The sequence below is a fragment of the Manis javanica genome, chromosome 8, assembly GCF_040802235.1.
Source record: "Manis javanica isolate MJ-LG chromosome 8, MJ_LKY, whole genome shotgun sequence".
NCBI classification, from domain to species: Eukaryota; Metazoa; Chordata; class Mammalia; order Pholidota; family Manidae; genus Manis; species Manis javanica.
This window is the reverse complement of record NC_133163.1, coordinates 106,284,759-106,303,329: the sequence shown is the minus strand read 5'-3', so window position 1 is coordinate 106,303,329 and position 18,571 is coordinate 106,284,759. Positions and strand designations below refer to the sequence as shown.

General features: G+C 38.7%; 1 protein-coding gene and 1 long non-coding RNA gene across 6 annotated transcripts in view; one reads left to right on the top strand and one right to left on the bottom strand.

Annotated features, from left to right (window-relative positions):
• ZNF280D (zinc finger protein 280D) overlaps positions 1-18,571 on the top strand; it is a 296,039-nt gene that overhangs the window by 83,450 nt on the left and 194,018 nt on the right. The window lies entirely within an intron of this gene.
• The window catches only part of LOC108407909 (uncharacterized), a 120,333-nt gene that overhangs the window by 32,487 nt on the left and 69,275 nt on the right, over positions 1-18,571 (bottom strand). For 3 of the 4 annotated variants that reach the window (XR_012120707.1, XR_012120708.1, XR_012120710.1), the window contains one exon: positions 17,604-17,671. The exons of the other annotated variant lie outside the window; for it this stretch is intronic. This is a non-coding gene — a long non-coding RNA (uncharacterized lncRNA). The remainder of the gene's footprint in view (positions 1-17,603; positions 17,672-18,571) is intronic. 4 annotated transcript variants of the gene reach the window in all.

Sequence of the window (18,571 nt, the reverse complement as noted above, 5' to 3'; positions counted from 1 at the left end):
TTTAGAAATGAGGATCAAGAAGATTGTTTCCCCATGAGAGACCAGACACGCACACTCACTCTTTGATCACCATACACAGTAATTACATTTATTATACCTTATAGGTGATTAGCAATTTTGTCTTTTTTTCTAGTAAGAAATTTGTAGCTAAGCATAAAGAAATATATTAATGTAAAAAGAAACCATGCATAATTGTACACCCAATATCGTAACTCAGTAAACAGACTTTTTCCATCAGCCATTTTGTGGAGAGGTGTTTAGGTCATGTATTTGAAGAAAAATCTAAGTAAACATGCTTCTAACTAAGTAGGAGTCAGGGCGAATATTTGATTTCCTACATATGTGTGACTACACAAATGAGGCTGCTTTTGTGTTTTAACAACCCTTATATAGGAAACCAGACACCTAGCTCATCATGTGCCATGACTCAGAATGAATTTGGAATTTCTTGGTTGAAAATACAAATTCTTTTTACAAACAGACCAACGATCTCAGTATGTCCAAGACTAAAGCTTTTCCCAGTATGTGGGGCATTCAGTTTTAAAACTGAGACAGCCTCGAGTAAACTTTCCTGGTTTTCCTGAAACTGAGGGAGATTTTCATTTCTAAAACTGGGAGAATTTCAGGCAAAATAGGTTGAGTTTGGTCACCCTATTTATAAACTACACAAGAACCAACAACTCATTGCATTATAGTCATAACCATGTTACTCAATTTGATATCCTCCTTATTTTAAAGACTTGGCCCTTAATGTCTTTTGGCTATTTCTTTCTTTTTTTTTGGACATAATATTTTTTTTATTAAGGTATCATTGATATACACTCTTATGAAGGTTTCACAAGAAAAACAATGTGGTTATTACATTCATCCTTATTATCGACTACCCCCCCACACCCCCATTCTGTCACTGTCTATCAGGTAGTAAGATGCCAGAGTTCCTATTTGTCTCTCTGAGCTACACTGTCTTCCCCGTGACTCCACACACACCATGTGCACCAATCATGATACCCCACAATCCCCTTTTCCCTACTTTCCCCACCCCTCCCCTTTGGTAACCACTAGTCCTTCTTAGAGTCTGTGAGTCTGCTGCTGTTTTGTTCCTTCGGTTTTGCTTCATTCTTATACTCCACAAATGAGGGAAATCATTTGGTATTTGTCTTTCTCTGCCTGACTTATTTCACTGAGCATAATACCCTCTAGTTCCATCCATATTGTTGCAAGTGGTAGGATTTGTTTCTTATGGCTGAATAGTATTCCATTGTGTATATGTACCACATCTTCTTTATCCATTCATCTACTGATGGACACTTAGGTTGCTTCCATATCTTTGCTATTGTAAATATTGCTGCAGTAAACATAGGGGTGCATCTGTCTTTTTGAATCTGAGTTGTCTTCTTTGGGTAAATTCCTAGGAGTGGAGTTTGCAGGTCAAATGGTATTTCTATTTTTAGTTTTTTGAGGAACCTCCATACTGCTTTCTACAATAGTTGAACTAGTTTACATTCCCACCAGCAGTATAGGATGGTTCCCCTTTCTCTGCATCCTCACCAGCATTTGTTGTTCCTAGTCTTTTCTATATTGGCCATCCTAACTGGTGTGAGGTGATATCTCATTGTGGTTTTAATTTGCATTTCCCTGATAATTATCTTAGCATCTTTCCATCTGCCTGTTGACAATCTGAATTTCTTTGGAGAGGTGTCTGTTCATGCCTTCCGCCCATTTTTTAATCGGGTTATTTGCTTTTTGGATGTTGAGGCATGTGAGTTCTTTATGTATTTTAGATGTTAACTCCTTGTCAGATATGTAATTTACAAATATATTCTCCCATACTGTAGGATGCCTTTTTGTTCTGCTGATGGTGTCCTTTGCTGTACAGAAGCTTTTTAGCGTGATGTGGTCCCATTTGTTCATTTTTTGTTTTATTTCCTTTGCCCAAGGGGGTGTGTTCAGGAAAAAGTTGCTCGTGTTTATATTCAAGAGGTTTTTGCCTATGTTTTCTTTTAAGAGTTTATGGTTTCATGACTTAAATTCAGGTCTTTGATCCATTTGAGTTTACTTTTGTGTATGGGGTTAGACAATAATCCAGTTTCATTCTCTTGCATGTAGTTATCCAGTTTTGCCAACACCAGTTGTTGAAGAGGCTGTCATTTCCCCATTGTATGTCCATGGCTCCTTTATCATATCTTAATTGACCATATATGGTTTGGTTTATATCAGGGCTCTCTATTCTGTTCCATTGGTCTCTGGGTCTGTTCTTGTGCCAGTACCAAATTGTCTTGATTACTATGGCTTTGTAGTAGAAGCTGAAGTCAGGGAGCATAATCCCCCCTGCTTGATTCTTCCTTCTCAGGATTGCTTTGGCTATTCAGAGTCTTTTGTGGTTCCGTATGAATTTTAAAAGTATTTTCTCTAGTTCATTGAAGAATGCTATTGGTATTTTGATAGGAATTGCATTAAATCTGTAGATTGCTTTAGGCAGAATGACCATTTTGAGAATATCAATTCTTCCTATCCATGAGCACAGGATGTGTTTCAATTTATTTGTTTCTTTAATTTCTCTCATGAGTGTCTTGCAGTTTTCAGAGTATAAGTCTTTTACTTCCTTGGTTAGGTTTATTCCTAGGTATTTTATTCTTTTTGATGCAGCTGTGAATTGGACTGTTTTCCTGATTTCTCTTTCTGCTATTTCATCATTAGTGTATAGGAATGCAACAGATTTGTGTGTATTAATTTTGTATCCTGCAAATTTGCTGTATTGATATTAGAGCTAGTAGTTTTGGGGTGGATTCTTTAGGGTTTTTTATGTACAATATCATGTCCTTTGCAAACAGGGACAGTTTAACTTCTTCCTTGCCAATCTGGATGCCTTTTATTTCTTTGTGTTGTCTGACTGCCATGGCTAGGACCTCCAGAACTATGTTGAATTAAAGTGGGGAGAGTGGGCATCCTTGTCTTGTTCCTTATCTTAAGGAAAAGGCTGTCAAAACTGCAGTTTTGCAAAGGAAGAATGCAGGGATGTTGTGTTCAAACATTAACTCTGTCAGTTTCTCTCTCTTTGCTCTAGTATTCCACTGTGCTTCTGACATGAGAACAGGATGCAAGCTGGCTTCTGATTTGACATGCATTTTGTAGGTATGACCCAAAATAGCCTGGAAACTATCCCAGTCTTCAACCATCCCATTTTTTAGTGGTGAAATGGCCTCTGTATTCTCCCTAGGAACACGCAGGTCATTAGTATCTATGTAAGAGGTAGGACTGCCTTGTTTGCCTTTATCACCATCTATTTACATCTATGTGCTTCCATCATCTCTTTCTACCACCATACCAATAGCTGTAGGGAAATCCACCTTGGGACAGTCTTCACCGCATAACCAGCTCTCACAGTATAGGATCCAATGTCAAATATAAGCGCTCCAACTTCATCTCCCCTGTACACCCTGCCGCTCATAGCTGCTGTCAGCGTGACTCCTATGCTAAAGGATTCTGGACGTAGTGCCTGCAATGACCACGATGGTAGGTCCGGAGAAGTGCTAGCCCCTGACCCCTTTAACTTCCACCACCAGCCCCTCATTAGACTATTTCAAAAGATAAAATTTATCACCCACAAACAAATATGTGGCAGCACTCAGAGTAGTCTGAGTTTGGAAGACAGTTTTACAAACCTTTCCTTCCTTCCTTTCTCTCCCTTTCTCCCCTTCCTTCCCATTCTCACCTTTTTATACCTGGGTCACTGTATGTGAAAGTATGTAATACTATTGGTGGTGTGACAGACAATTTCCTTGACCAAACTTTGGTCAGGCTACTCTGGGGGCCCTCTTCTCTGTTAGGTCTCAAACTTGGTCCCCATCCTTTCTTTGGCCTGTCTAGTCCAGTTTTAGTAAGGATCATGCTAAGTCAGTTTAGCAAGAATCCCATTACCCTTGGGATCTGATCACCCTCTGTATCTGATCAAATTCCTCATCTCCCAGTGTTGATATCTGATCCCCCTTGGCCTACCTACAGCAAGGATCTTATTAAGTTGGTTTGTTAAGAATCCCTCCAGCCTTTATGCCTCTTCTTAGTAAATTTGCATTCACTGACACCCTTCCCTCTGCTCATTGGCTGTAAATCCCCAATTGCCTGCTGTCTTTGCTGTAATCTCTCCCCTACTGCAATGCTCTTATTGCAATAGCCCCTGAATAAAGTCTTCCTTGTCATTTTTATAAGTATCTGAATAATTTTTTCTTTGACAATTATGGTGCCTTGACTTGGACAGGATCAAATCTATCATTGGACCCCTGGACCTCTCATCCAGGACCCCTGTTGTGCACTTTTGAAACATTTCTTTCACCTCTGACTAATTAGGGTTCCATTGGTGAGTCCAACTCCTGACCCAGTACATAGCAGACAGTCTGTTAAAGCATGGTAAAGCCAAATTTTGATTCTTGATATTCTAAGTATAGTCTCTGAGGCTGGGTTAGAGTCCCAGAATTCTTTGGTTCAAAGGTACCTGTTTGAGCAATTATCTTTCTGAATGGAACTTGTCTTGGATCTTTTTGATCAAGGATTTTCTCCCTGACTTTTAGGTGGGGAATTCCTGGCTCTTTTGCAGACCTTTACTCTGGAAGTTAGGTTAGAGTCCTAGGCAAATGAAGGCTGGGCTAAAAGTCCCAGGCTTCTTTGTTTATAAGGTACTATCAGTTAAGAACATTGGAGCTTTTTAGTTGACTGAAACCCTTCTGATACCCCCACTGACTGTATGCTCCACTACCATGGTACTAGCTCTTTCCCTTTCTCTCTTGTTGGAATGATTTTACGAAGGACAATTTGGAATTTCACCAAACTGGCTCCTCCAAGGCCTCTCCATTACCATTGCTTCCATTCCTTCTTCTTTCTTTTATCACCTTCAGTCTTCCCTTTAGCAACTTTGAATTCACTGATATGACTGCCTTTAACTCCTTCATCTCCTTGTCCATACCTGCAAGGTTTTCCCCTCCTGCTCCAGTCCTTCAATTCCTTACAATCACTGAACTTTAGATCCCCTCCCACACATTAGGGGCTCTCAGAAGATTCAGGGATTCTCAAAGAAACTATATGTCAGGGCAAAAGAAAACCTTAAAAATCTCTTCCACAAGTATTGGTAAAAAGCATCAGCCTTCATATTAAGCAGGTAACCTTAACTTGTCCCATCTGTCAGAAAAACAATATGGATAAAAATATAAAGTGAAGCAAAGATGACAGCCAACTTATATTCTTATAAATCAGTGATTTTTGTATTAATAAGTTTACTTGATTCTTGGCAAAATTTTAGAGTGATAAGGTCTATTTGCATCTGTCTATATGTTTATGTATGTATGTGCATGTATGCAATATGTGAAAAATACATTTTTTTCAACCTCTAGATGGTATTACCAAATTAACTTATAATAGCTCATAAAAGAGTTCTGATTGGTTTAGAGGTAAATAAGTGCTTATATATATTAAATATTCATAAAACTCCAAGAAATATCAAAACTAACCCAAATGCCTTCCAAGTTTATGTGACTCAGGAAAACCTTGGCTAAATAAGACTAGTTAATATTGTTGGTTTAATAAAAACAGCTATGTCTATGGAGTCATCAGAATTAAATATAATACCAACATAAATTTGGTATTGTCTTTTAGATTTCTTTGCCTTTGTGATTTTTTTCAGTACTTGCCTAACATGCATGTGCTATAAAAATAGTTCACAGGGAAACAATTTGAGATGATGGCTAGCTTTGTTTAATGTTATACTGTGTTTGCCTAAAAACAATTTCCAAAATTGTTTTTGTAACTTGCAGCCTTAGAGTCATGCTAAATTAAGTAATACATATTCATTAAATATTGAGATCAATCATTAAATATTGAGATCATTTCTAAGTAAGAGAAATTACTAAATCTTAAATTACTAAGCGTAAGTTAAAGTTTACATACTTTTGGTTTCTTATTTTTCTGTGATAGAGAGATGCTCAATATATTTGAGTCTGCTGCTAAATATCTTCTTTTGACACATTAAAAAAACTATACTATCCATAAACACAAGCAACTTCTTCATGAACATATCTCCCTGGGCAAGGGAAACAAAAGCAAAAATGAACAAGTGGGACTATATCAAGCTGAAAAGCTTCTGTACAGCAAAGGACACCACCAATAGGAAAAAAAAGCATCCTACAGTAGGGGAGAATATATTCATAAATGACAGATGTGATAAAGGGTTGACATCCAAAATAGATAAAGAGCTCACGCACCTCAACAAACAAAAAGCAAATAATCCCATTAAAAAATGGGCAGAGGATCTGAACAAACACTTCTCCAAAGAAGAAATTCAGATGACCAACAGACACATGAAAAGATGCTCCACATTACTAATCGTCAGAGAAATGCAAATTAAAACCACAGTGAGAGATATGACCTCACACCAGTAAGGGTTGCCACCAGCCAAAAGACAAACAACAGCAAATGTTGGTGAGGTTGTGGAGAAAGGGGAACCCTCCTACACTGCTGGTGGGAATGTAAATTAGTTCAACCATTATGGAAAGCAGTATGGAGGTTCCTCAAAAAACTAAAAATAGAAATACGTTTGACCCAGGAATTCCACTTCTAGGAATTTACCCTAAGAATACAGCAGCCCAGTGTGAAAAAGACAGATGCACCCCTATGTTTATCGCAGCACTATTTACAATAGCCAAGAGATGGAAGCAACCTAACTGTCCATCAGTAGATGAATGGATGAAGAAGATGTGGTACATATACAATATTATTCAGCCATAAGCAGAAAACAAATCCTACCATTTGCAACAACATGGATGGAGCTAGAGGGTATTATGCTCAGTGAAATAAGCCAGGCAGTAAAAGACAAGTATCAAATGATTTCACTCATCTGTGGAGTATAAGAACGAAGAAAAAAATGGAAGGAACAAAACGGCAGCAGACTCACAGAACCCAAGAATGGACTAACAGTTACCAAAGGGGAAGGGACTGGGGAGGATGGGTGGGAAGGGAGGGATAAGGGGGGAAATAAAAAGGGGAGCATTACTATTAGCAGACATAATGTGTGGGGGGCACACGGGAAGGGTTGTACAACACAGAGAAAACAAGTAGTGATTCTATAGCACCTTACTACACTGATTGACAGTGACTGTAATGGGATTTGTGTGGGGGACTTGGTGATGGGGGGAGTCTAGTAAACGTAATGTTCCTCATGTAATTGTAGATTAATGATACCAGAAAAGAAAACTATTCTACCAGGAAACATATACCTATAATAATTGTGAGATGGCATATTCTTAAATTTGCTAGTCTGCTACACAATGCTGGCATATGGCAGACGATTCACAGTTACCTACTTTGTAGCTTTATATATTTAAAAAAGGTTACTAATGGTTAAAAATTATAATCAGTATGTGTAAATGAAACTGCTAGAAAGTATGGGTGAATGGAAACAACTTTGTATAAAGTATGCTAGGAAGTAGAATGTATATTTGATAAGAAAAAAACATACAGGGTATGTAGGATGGGTTTTTGATAAGGGAACAATACAGTAATTTTGTCCTAAAGAACAAGAGGAAAATATAGAACAAAAATTCAATGGATATGAAAAGTTGTAGAAGGTTTGCAGGAAAGGATCTTGGAAAAGGAATTTTACCTCATGTGGTCAAAGCTGGCTAACATTGGATAGATTTGTTTACTAAGTTTTCTTAAAAATTAACTTTAATATCAAAACTACAGTGATGCAAAGCTGGAGTTTGGTTTGCTCTTTGTTGACATAACAAGGTTTTCTTGGTTTGGTGGTCTGCTCTTAATGAGGTATTGTAAAAGGTTTTTCTTTACCTTTTAAGTAATCCTCCTAGGAAACAGATACTGTGTCTTTAAATAATTTCCTATGCTTTATGTTAGCCCTTATTGTGTCCTTAATTATTTAAGAGAATCAAGTTTTCTTACATTTAAAATATTATATTTATGTTATCTCCTATATTTACTTTTGAATTATTTTACTGTCACTTTGGTTAAATAAGCAGCAAAGTATTATTTCACAATGACGTAGGATTGTATTTAGTCAAGTATTCTAACTTTTAACATCTTGGACAATTTTATCCTCCCAGAATCAAATCCAAAGTGAAATCTTGATCTTGAAATGAGTGTATGATTTCTTAGACAGCTCTTGGAGAACCTCAAAGGATTTTTTCTTACATCTTGTAAAAAGAGAGATGCCAAAAAACAATTAGGTTTATTTGATATGTTCAATTGCATGTAAAGCATTGTTAAATAAGAGATTTTTTCTCTACATTCTATTTGTATGGATAAAGTGTTATTAATATAAATATTTCAGACATTGAATGAAATTTGTTACTGTCCATTATATGTTCTGGTATAATGTTATCAGTCATAATTCCAGTTATTATTTTAAATGTTATTTGCCAAAGAAATAACCAAATTCCCCTGTCAGTTACATCATTTTTAGGATGAACTTTCATCAGAGCTTTAACCATAGCCGTTTTAAGTCTTCTCCCATCAACAGATAGTTTATATTTTACTCTGATTCTTTTCTGAAAGTACTTGCAGTAAGCAATAGGCCAGAGTGCTTAAACTTCAACAAAAAAGTACTGTCTCAGAGACCCATGTAAAGGACTAGGACAGCTCTCTGTGGTAGTCTTCTAATGGCATTGCTTAAATAAATTTGAGACCATACCATTCTACTGAGAAGGATTTTCTAGAACTCTGGTGGAGAAGCTGATAAGGTTCATAAAACTGCTAACCCAAGACCAAGTAGAACATGAGTTAATTACATGAGACTGAATGAACTGATGAAGGATGATTATGGCTTTCATTTGGAATATTGCTGCTGGATTTAAGGAAATTCCCCCTTCTCTTAGGTTAAAACTTACAATTTAGTTGATAATAGTTTTGTAAACAGAAATGAAACATTTATCTTTTCTAACTCCTCCAGAATTCAGAGACATTATGGAGTGTTCTCATTTGAATGGCAATGAGAATCTGAATGGGACGTAATTGGAAATATTGGTTATATAACCAAGAATGTGACTGGAATGTCATATTTGAGAATTATGTGCATAGAATTAGATATGACCAGACAATTTTAAGGAACTAAGGTTGACTTTATGGAGTCAATGCTTAGAAAGCCCTCTGGGAAAACTGGACTGGTGTCTGGTTTACTGGATTCCCAGTCTTACAGGTGAATAAGGAAGGTCACTTCTTGGCAGGTCAAGGAAGCTCAGGATATTTTGGGGGCCTAGAGGGGAGAGAAATTCACCCAAATCTATAGGTACTGCAGGCGAAATCTGGTGGCAAGTTGTTGGCATGGTTTCCTAGCCTCGGGAAGCTTTTGAAAGTCTAATATGGGATTCCTTAGGAAAAGTTCCAGCAAAGCAAACCTTCAAAGGTTTCTGTGGTCAATTCTTATTCTTGCTACACTTATGTAAATAATAGGCCAAAAATCTACTGAAACCAGATTTACTTTGTAAAGAAGAATAATCTTATGTTGGTTAACTCTGGTGAAAGAAGGGTGAGTGTAGAGAGAAATTTTATGTTTCATTGAAAAACTATAACCCACCCTTGAAGGTTATCAGACTCTAGACCTGTTCATCATCTTTGAGCTTTGTTATCCACTTGTAGATTGGACTGAATCCTGCCATCTTGCACATTTTGTTAGTCGTTACCAAATTCCCAATTCTTGTAGTTTCCTCCAATATTTGACTACAACTCTCTAAATTTGTGTTTCCAACTTTTCTCCCACTTTCCTAACTTGGTGTCAATAAGAACTAAAACCTGACTGTCCAGATTCTTACTGGGACTCTAGGTTATCTTGCAAGTTGAACCTGGACAACAGGCACCCTTCATAGTTGGAGCCACTGCTATATAGGTCACTCAGGAAGGTTACTGAAAATTCTACATCTTCCATACTCCAAGAAATATCTTGGTGCTGGGAAGCATGTCACTCTCTGTCACTATGACTGTCTCATGTCACTGATGTTATGCCATCATCAAAGATACTGAAACTGCAAACCAGTTTCTTCCACCATCTGAAGATGCTTTGAGCCCAACATCTAGAAATCATCTCAATGGCTACTCTGTGGACTCAGAAACTGGATCTGTAGTGTACTTCAGGATTAATCTTTGTTTTGCTTTTGATTTTCATAGAAATTCCCCATTAAATGCCTGCTGATTTGTACCATTCAGCAAATATCCTCTACTACCAAGTCCCAACAATGGTTCAGATGCCTTAATGAACACAAAGAGCCTGAACAAGAAATGGATTTATATTGTTCAGAGGAAAGAAGAATGTCTCTTCCTTCCTTGAACAAGAGGGGCTGAAAAAGACTCTCAGGCTGCGATCTTGACCCCTTCCTGTCTTTGGTATGCCCACCTCAGGTTTAATAATACTGCTAAGTAAGTTTAGCAAGACTCTCCCCACCACCAATATCTGACCACCCTTGTTATCCAGTCAAGTCCTTCATCCCCACCTCTGATGAAAATCTCCTTGACCTGCCTTTGGCGGGAATCCTGTTAAAAAGAATCCCCATACGCTTGATGTTTCCTTTTAATAATTTTTCATCCACTAACTCCTCATTCTTCCCACTGGTTGGTTATAAACCCACACTTGTCCTTGTTGTATTGGGAGTTGAACTTGATCTCTCTATCCTATTGCAATAGAGTCAGCTCCTGTTGCAATAGTCTTGAATAAAGTCTTCTTTACCATTTTAACAAGAATCAGAGTAACTTTTTCTTTAACAGACACAGGAAAAAGGAGTTTCTTAGTTGCCAACTAAGCTACAAGAGATACTGGAATCAGCATCTTCTCTTTAAAGGTCATTTTGTCCAATCTCTCACCAGTTTTGGAATCCTTCAGATCTCAACTTGTAGCACAGTACATTATCTCTTCCCCTTACTTTTGGCTGCTTAACACATTTCATGGTAATCACTAATTCATCACATGGAACTGAATAAGAACCATTTAATATGATTATCTTCTCCATTAAAGCTGTCATCATAATTAGAGCTGCAGTGAACTGTTTGCCAAGAATTAAAACTTCTGCCAAGAAAAACTTGGGTGTCATTTTAGAAAAATTTGTAGGTGGGGGAAGAGGAGATCAAGACCATCTGTGTTGGGATACAAAGCTGAATAACGAAAAATAAAGCCCCTTTCGCCAACTATCTGCCAAACTCTGGCCAGTCCTCCAACTGGACCTTGCCAAAGACTTTAGAATGAATCAACTTTCAAGGCAGTCCAAAGAGTACACCCTCTCAGGGAATGATAGCTTTGGAAAAGTCACTGCTTGAGAAGAGAAAAAAGGCAGCAGCAAATAAAAATTAGGCCTGCATGCATAAGGCTTCCTAAAAGTTGTTCCAAATGGTTTTGTTTGCCTCCCCACTGTTTCCAGGGCAACCACCTAAGCCAGGACAGAAGTAGAAGGAGACATGAGGCTAGAATGGGACCACCCACTGCAATTCTCATTTTATCGTGATGGCAAGAACTTTTATATCGACTCAGAAGTGTTTGTCAGGTCTCTTGCTGTGAATCACTGGAATAACATTTTGCCCTGATAGAAGTATGTCACAGGCTGCTGCTCTCACATTGCCCCATACTGAGGTGTTTTTTAAATGGAACGAAATACCCCAGGGGAATTTTCTCTGCACTACTAGCATTGCTTTGTCACACATTTTTAGATTATACCCTGTAAATTATAGATAAAATGCATTATGCTAATTTCCTCCTGCATATCTTCTAGCTATTTTTTGGAAAAGTATCTTTGAAATTCAGCTTCTCAGGTAATTGTTTAAAATGAAGAGAAAAATAAAACCAAGGCAGAGAAATGCTCAAACCTGAGACGGCATCCACATCACAGCCTGGCACTTTGTAATGAGCATAACTTGTGTCCAGCGTGGATTCTAGCTACAAACAGTGGAAGAAGCCCTGTATTGGGGATCATTAGACCTGGGTGTGCCTCCTGGTTCTGGGGATTCTGGATATATGACTGGGAAAATTTATTTGATTTCCCTAAGTCTTAAATTCTCCATCTATAAAATGAGAAATATTCAGCAAGATCTCTAAGGCGACTTCCACTTCTCACACTCTGATACTCTGAGCTAAACTCAGTAAAATGCCCTCAGATCACATAAAGCAGACCATATTCGCTATCTTTAAAAAGAATGAATAAACTCAACCTGTGAGGGTTAAATTCAGTAGCACTGAAACACTGCAACCTGCATTCTTTATGATCTCTTACTGCACTGGAGTTGTTGATCTATTTCATTTACTGTGCTGGATATCTCCAGTTTGCTGCTGATACCGACTCTCCATGGTTCTCCACCCTGGGAGGTTTTCCTGTGAGGACAACACATGCTCTTGTCCTCTGACTTGCAGGTGGGCAGGAGATTGCAAGGAGGGCACACTGTGAGATTGCCCCCTCTCTGATCCCCGCCTGTGAGGCTGTCTGCTGCGAGTTAGCTCCATCCCTCAACCGAAGAGCACAGCTCCTGGAAGGCATCTTCTCTGCATAACTGTCTCCAGGCTTCCGTAATGGTTCTTAATTCAGGCTCTATAACAAAATGCCATACACTGGGTGGCTTATAAACAATAAATAAAAGAATTTATTTTTCACAGTTCTGGGGACTGGAAGTCTGAGATCAGGGTGCTGGCAGATTCGGTGTCTCTCAGTGTCTGATGAGAGTCGGCTTCCTGATTATAGACTGCTAACTTCTTACTTTATCCTCTGTGATTGAAAAAGGGTGAACTCTCTGGGTTTCCTTAATAAGGGCACCGAACCCTCTCACGAGGGCTTCACTCTCCTCACCTAATCACCTCTCAAAGGCCCCATCTAATACTATCACATTGGGGGTTGGAATTTCAACATAGGAATTTTGAGGAGACATGAACATTCAGTCTGTGACAGGCTCCTTCCTCTTGCTGCATCAGGTCTAGGAGCACTGCACAACGCCTGTGGTTTTCTATGCCCTGTATATATTTTTGAAAATTGGTCTTTATTCAGATTTCCTCAAATAATCCAGTTTGAATGAGCCATCTATTGCTTTCCTGTACTCTGACTGATACATTCAGTTTCCTGAGATACAAATATAGCAAGACTGGAAAGGTCATGGTGCTTATTACTTCAATGTATCTATTTACTTTGAATACATACTTTTCTACCCCTTAATAGTGATTCTGAGAAAAGATAATCTCTATCAGTCCTGTTTGATTAAACAATACTTTATCTTTGAGGTTAGAGATGAAGTTGACCTCTATATGTGCTTGTGGTAGACAGAATTCAGAAGCAGATAATAGAAACTGATTTTGTAGTTTAAGCAGAAAAGGATGGGATGCAGGAAATCAGAGGCTCACAGTTAGAAAGGCTGGAGGAGTGGGCTGGGCTTCCAGGAATGACTTCCAGAACTCTGACATATCTAGAGAACTGTCTCTTGCAGCAGTTAGGAAGCTAGGAAAACAAGCTACCTCCCAGCTCCAAGATCACACTACTTTTGCTACAATTCAGCAATTAGAAAGTTGTAGTCTCAATTGTTGGCCCCAAACCATGTGTACCTGATTTGCACTGTCAGAATGAAGGCTGGCCTTCCTTCCTACTTGGCTCAGCTCTAAATTCAATTTTCACACAATTGCATCTAATTGGTGGAATCTAAATCATATTCCTAGTTGCAAATAAGTCTGAGAAATGTCAGTTTTAGCTTTCTAGCCTCTGTAGTATGGGAAGGCACACTCAGAAGAGACTGGGATAGGTTCTGAGCAAGCTAATCTACTCTGTCACAAGATTATTTCTGAAAGCATGTTTCAAATGGCATACGAAAAAAGATGAACTTTGGAGATTGAAAATAGAGACTAGAATGATAATCTCTGCTCAAAGATTTACTAGCTGTGTTACCTTGGGCAGGATTCATTTAGGACCTATTAGGCCTATTTTTCATCTGTACAATGGGAATAACAATGCCTGTGTCACAGAATTGTCACTCATATATCCATCTCTGTAACAGATTGTTACCAATTGTGTATAAGTACCAGAAGTCTAGTTGGAAGTAACAAATCTAATTGATTGGTTAAGATGAAAAGAAATTTATTAAAGGATATTTTGTAAGTCACAGAAGTTCCAGGAGGGCTAGAGAGCCAGGCTCAGGCTGAACTTCCAGGACACCAGCTATAACAGGCATCAGAACTAGCTTGAGGACACTGCTACAGTGTCAGCCCCCTCCTAGCACTCAGTGCTACTTTTCCACTGCCAGCAGGAACTGAATTTACTGGTACAAGCGCTACTGCCAGCTCTGTTACCAGAAACTCAACAGTGCCACTCCTGCAAGCCAAGTGGCATCGGTGTTACTCTCACTGGCAAAAATGTATTCCATGTGTCATTTCCTCCTCACACAGGTCTCTTTGCAAAGGCAGTTAGTTACACAAGGGTGTTTGGTGGGGCCCGCATCACATGGTTATGCCCAGCTATAAGGAGGGCTAAGGAAGCACAATTTCTGACTTTTATCTTGGGGAGGGATACTTAGGGAAACTCCCTAACCAAAGGGAGGGTGTTCACAAAGTGTGAGCTTCAGATAAATGTCCACTACACCTTCTCCAAATGGCTAAGCAATAGGGACATTTGCTGGCTTTTGTTCTCACTCTGCTTTCCTCTGCGTAAACACCATCCTTCCCAAAGTAGTGGCATGCTGGTCTCTGAGAGCTGCCAAGTTACATTCTATCAGCCAGGCAGTTCCTGTGTAAAGGATGTGTCTCTTCCCCAATGATTCTATCAAAAATCTGTGGCTGACTTTATTGATCTGGCTTGGATCATTTAAGCTTTCCTACATCATTCATTGAGCCAGGGAGATGGAATAAATTAACACATCAGGTCTGGGTTACATGCCAACTGAGCTGGAGAAGTATAGGTTCCCTTCTAGAACAGTCTGATTTAAGCATGGGGGAAGAAACTTTTTATAAAGGAAAATTTGGGCAAGCAAAAACAATAGTTTTCTACTATAATCTTCCTGGTGGTTTAATATCCACACACTCTTCCTCTCTTGCATACAATGTCATTAAGTATTCCTACACACAGTTGTGCAACTCTGCCATGTACACCCCAGAACTCCCTCCTTTCCCAGTTTCTATGTCAGTTATTGTGTCTAGTTCTATGTTCTCAGCAATATGCATCTGATGGTTAATTTATATGTCAACTTGATGGTGCTGAGATATGCCCAGATAGCTGATAAAGCATTATTTCTGGGTGTGTCTGTGAGGGGGTTTCTGGAAGAGATTAGCATTTGAATAAGTATACCAAGTAAGAAGATCAAATTGAATCAATATACTGAGTACAAAGATTTCAGGTGGGCATCATTTACTCCACTGAGGGCCTGAATAAAATAAAAAGGCAGAAGAGAGAATTTGCTCTTTATGCTTGAGCTGGGACATCCATCTTCTCCTGTCCTTGGACACCAGGGCTCCTGGTTCTTGGGCCTTTGGACTTGATCTGGGACTTATGCCATTGACTCCCCTGGTTCTCAGGCCTTTAAGTTTGGACTGGAAGCACACCACTGGCTTTCTTGGGTCCCCAGTTTGCTGAGAGCAGATCATTGGAATTTTCAACCTCCATAGTCATGTAAGAAACCCCTCATAATAAATCTCTGGAATGTTTCTCTAGCAATAAATTTATTTAGAAACCTAGTATGCTTTCCACTGACATCCAGCATCAGGTTGTCCTCTCTCATGGCAACAGGCCTTGGAGCTCTTCTCTTCTCTGCTGCCCTCAGCTGTAAGGCCTCCATTTTGTATATTTCCTAGGGACAATGACAAGCAATAGCTTGGGTTGGAAGAGACAAACCAATCTGGGCTCCCGTATCCCATGCATTTCAGTGCTGTGCTTTAGTGAGGGGCTAAGTGAAGACTTCATCAGGCAATGAAGACTCAAAAACAGATGCTTAGTAGGGCTTTCCATGGGTCCCTTCTTAAATTTCCAGCATCCTATACTTTGCTTCCACTAACTGTGTCTTGAGGGAGAGAACTTAGCTTTGCTAAACAAGCAAAGTTCACGATTATCTGGCTACTTACTGTCTTTGATCACAGACCACAGACAGAAAGGGCTTCCTTTAACAGTTTCTGTTCTCTCTCTACTTTCTGGTAAGCCAGTTATCTCTTACTTATATTAACTCATCTCAGACTGAAAAAAATATCCAACCTGATCTATCCAGATGACACTTTTCTACTGACCCTCATAAATCTCTAGCCCACTATACATGTTGCCTGAGTCTCCAAATACAACATACTTATGAAGGTAGCCATCTTCCCAGCCAGAGAAAGAGAAATCCACACCGTCTCCTGCCTCAGCATGATCTTTCCAACCTCACATTGTCATTCCAAGTGTCAGCTGTGACAGGTACTTCCAGGAATCAATTTCTATCTCTATCTATTTCGATTTCTCCATAACAAGCAAACAACAACAACAACAAACCTCTGGCTATCTCAAGTAAAAACAAGGAATGTGCTCAAAGATGTGCAGGAGCACAAAGAGTTAAAAGCTAAGCATCAGACTATGAAAAGAACAGGAATCAAAACAACTCTAAGTATCCAGGTAACAAAAACTAATGGCCAGTCTGTTTCGTGGCACTACTGTCAGGATAAGTGATCACAGTCCTTTTCAATTCCTATGTACCCTAACTGAGATTTCACTTTTGGGAGAGTCTAGAAATAAACCCATACATTCATGGGCAACTGATTTTCAACAAGGGTGCCAGGACAGTTCAAAGGGGATAAGAATAGTCTCTTCAAGGAACAGTGCTGAGAGAACTGAATATCCATATACAAAAGAATGAAGTTGTACACCTACCTCATATCATATATAAAAATTAACCTAAAATGGACCAAATACCTAAACATAATAGTTAAAATCATAAAACTCTTAGAAAAAAACATAGGTATAAGTCTTTGTGACCTTATCAGACAATGATTTCTTAGATATGATACCAAAAGCATGAGCAACCAAAGAAAAAAAGAAAAGTGGACTGCATCAAAATTTAAAACTTTTATGCTTCATAGAACACTATCAAGAATGTGAAAAGATAACCCAAAGAATGGTGGAAAATATTTGCCACAATTGGCCCTCCTCCACAATACCTCCTTTACTATCCATTCTAAATCCTCCCCAGTGCTTAACTATTATCTCTACTTGTTTCAGTGGCTAACCTGACTGTATGAGCAAAACCCACATTCCTGAGGGATCTTAGTCTCACATTTGGCTTTGAATAGTAGCCTATGTAGGTGATAAAATATGAAATATAGGGGTAATATACCAAGTTGTTTTAAGGGCTTATATTGTGAGATAAGGCAAGGGTCAGCCTACCATGCTTTAATAAATAAAGTTTTATTGGAAAAAGCAACTTTTATTCATTTACATATTTTCTATGGCTATTTTCATATAATCAATAGCAGAGTTAAGTGGTTGGCAAAGACATCCTATTGCCTGCAAAGCCTAACAAATTGAATATTGGCCCTTTACAGAAAAGTTTGCTGACCCCTGCTCTAAGGCAGTCCTTATCATTAGCTAGTGGCATATTAAAGGGGTGAAACCCTCAGAGGATAGCATCACAAATGTTCCCTTTACCTTGCTTCTTGGTCTCTTCTTATTAATTCTATCCTTAGAGACACCTCTCCCTTCAAAGGATTCAAGATCTGCTGGGAAAAACATTATGAGCAAGTATGATAGCTCTCCAGTATCCATTCTCCTCTTTTTTTAGCAAGAGAACCCTTGAAATTTAGCTAGGCAAATTGCTGCCCAAAATAAAGATTGCATTTTCTAGCTTTCCTTGCAGTGAGGCATGGCCACATGACTAAATTATTGTCAATTAGATATCATTTCAGAGAATATCTCTAATGTAAGAGTTATGCCCTTTGGGTTGTATTTTCTCCTTCTTGGTGGTAGAGATGCAGATGCGATGACCAGCTATCTAGCAGTCACCTTGGACCATGCCTATATGGTCATAGCCTGTGTTGATAAAGAAGAAAGGTTGAAGGAACCTAGTCCCTGCCAAACAGACATCTTATATGAGAGAATAACATCTTGAGTATTAAAGCCACTGTGAAGTTGAGTTTTCTGTTTCATGTTACAACACTAAGTCTTATAAATACAGTATCATAGACAGTACAATTTTGACTCTCTGAGAGCAGGGACCTTGTCTGCATGAGTCATGATTATATTTCCAGCATTTAGAATTATGCCTTGGGCATGGTAGATATTCAGTAAATATTTATAAAGGTACACATGAATAAAATATTATGATAAAGAAGAATGAAGAATCAACAGGAATGACTGAGACCATTGTTTCCACATCTAGAGAATTTTTTAAAAATTGTGGTTAAATATATGTAATCTAATTTGCCATCTTAACCATTTTTAAGTGCACAATTCAGTGGGATTGAGTGCATTCCCATTGTTGTGCCACCACTACCACCATCCCTCCAAAAGTCTTCCTGTCTTAGTGGGTAAAAATGTGTACCCATTACCTCTACTAACTTCCCATTCTCCCGTCTCCTCAGCTGCTGGCAACCACTATTCTACTTTTTCTCTCAAAG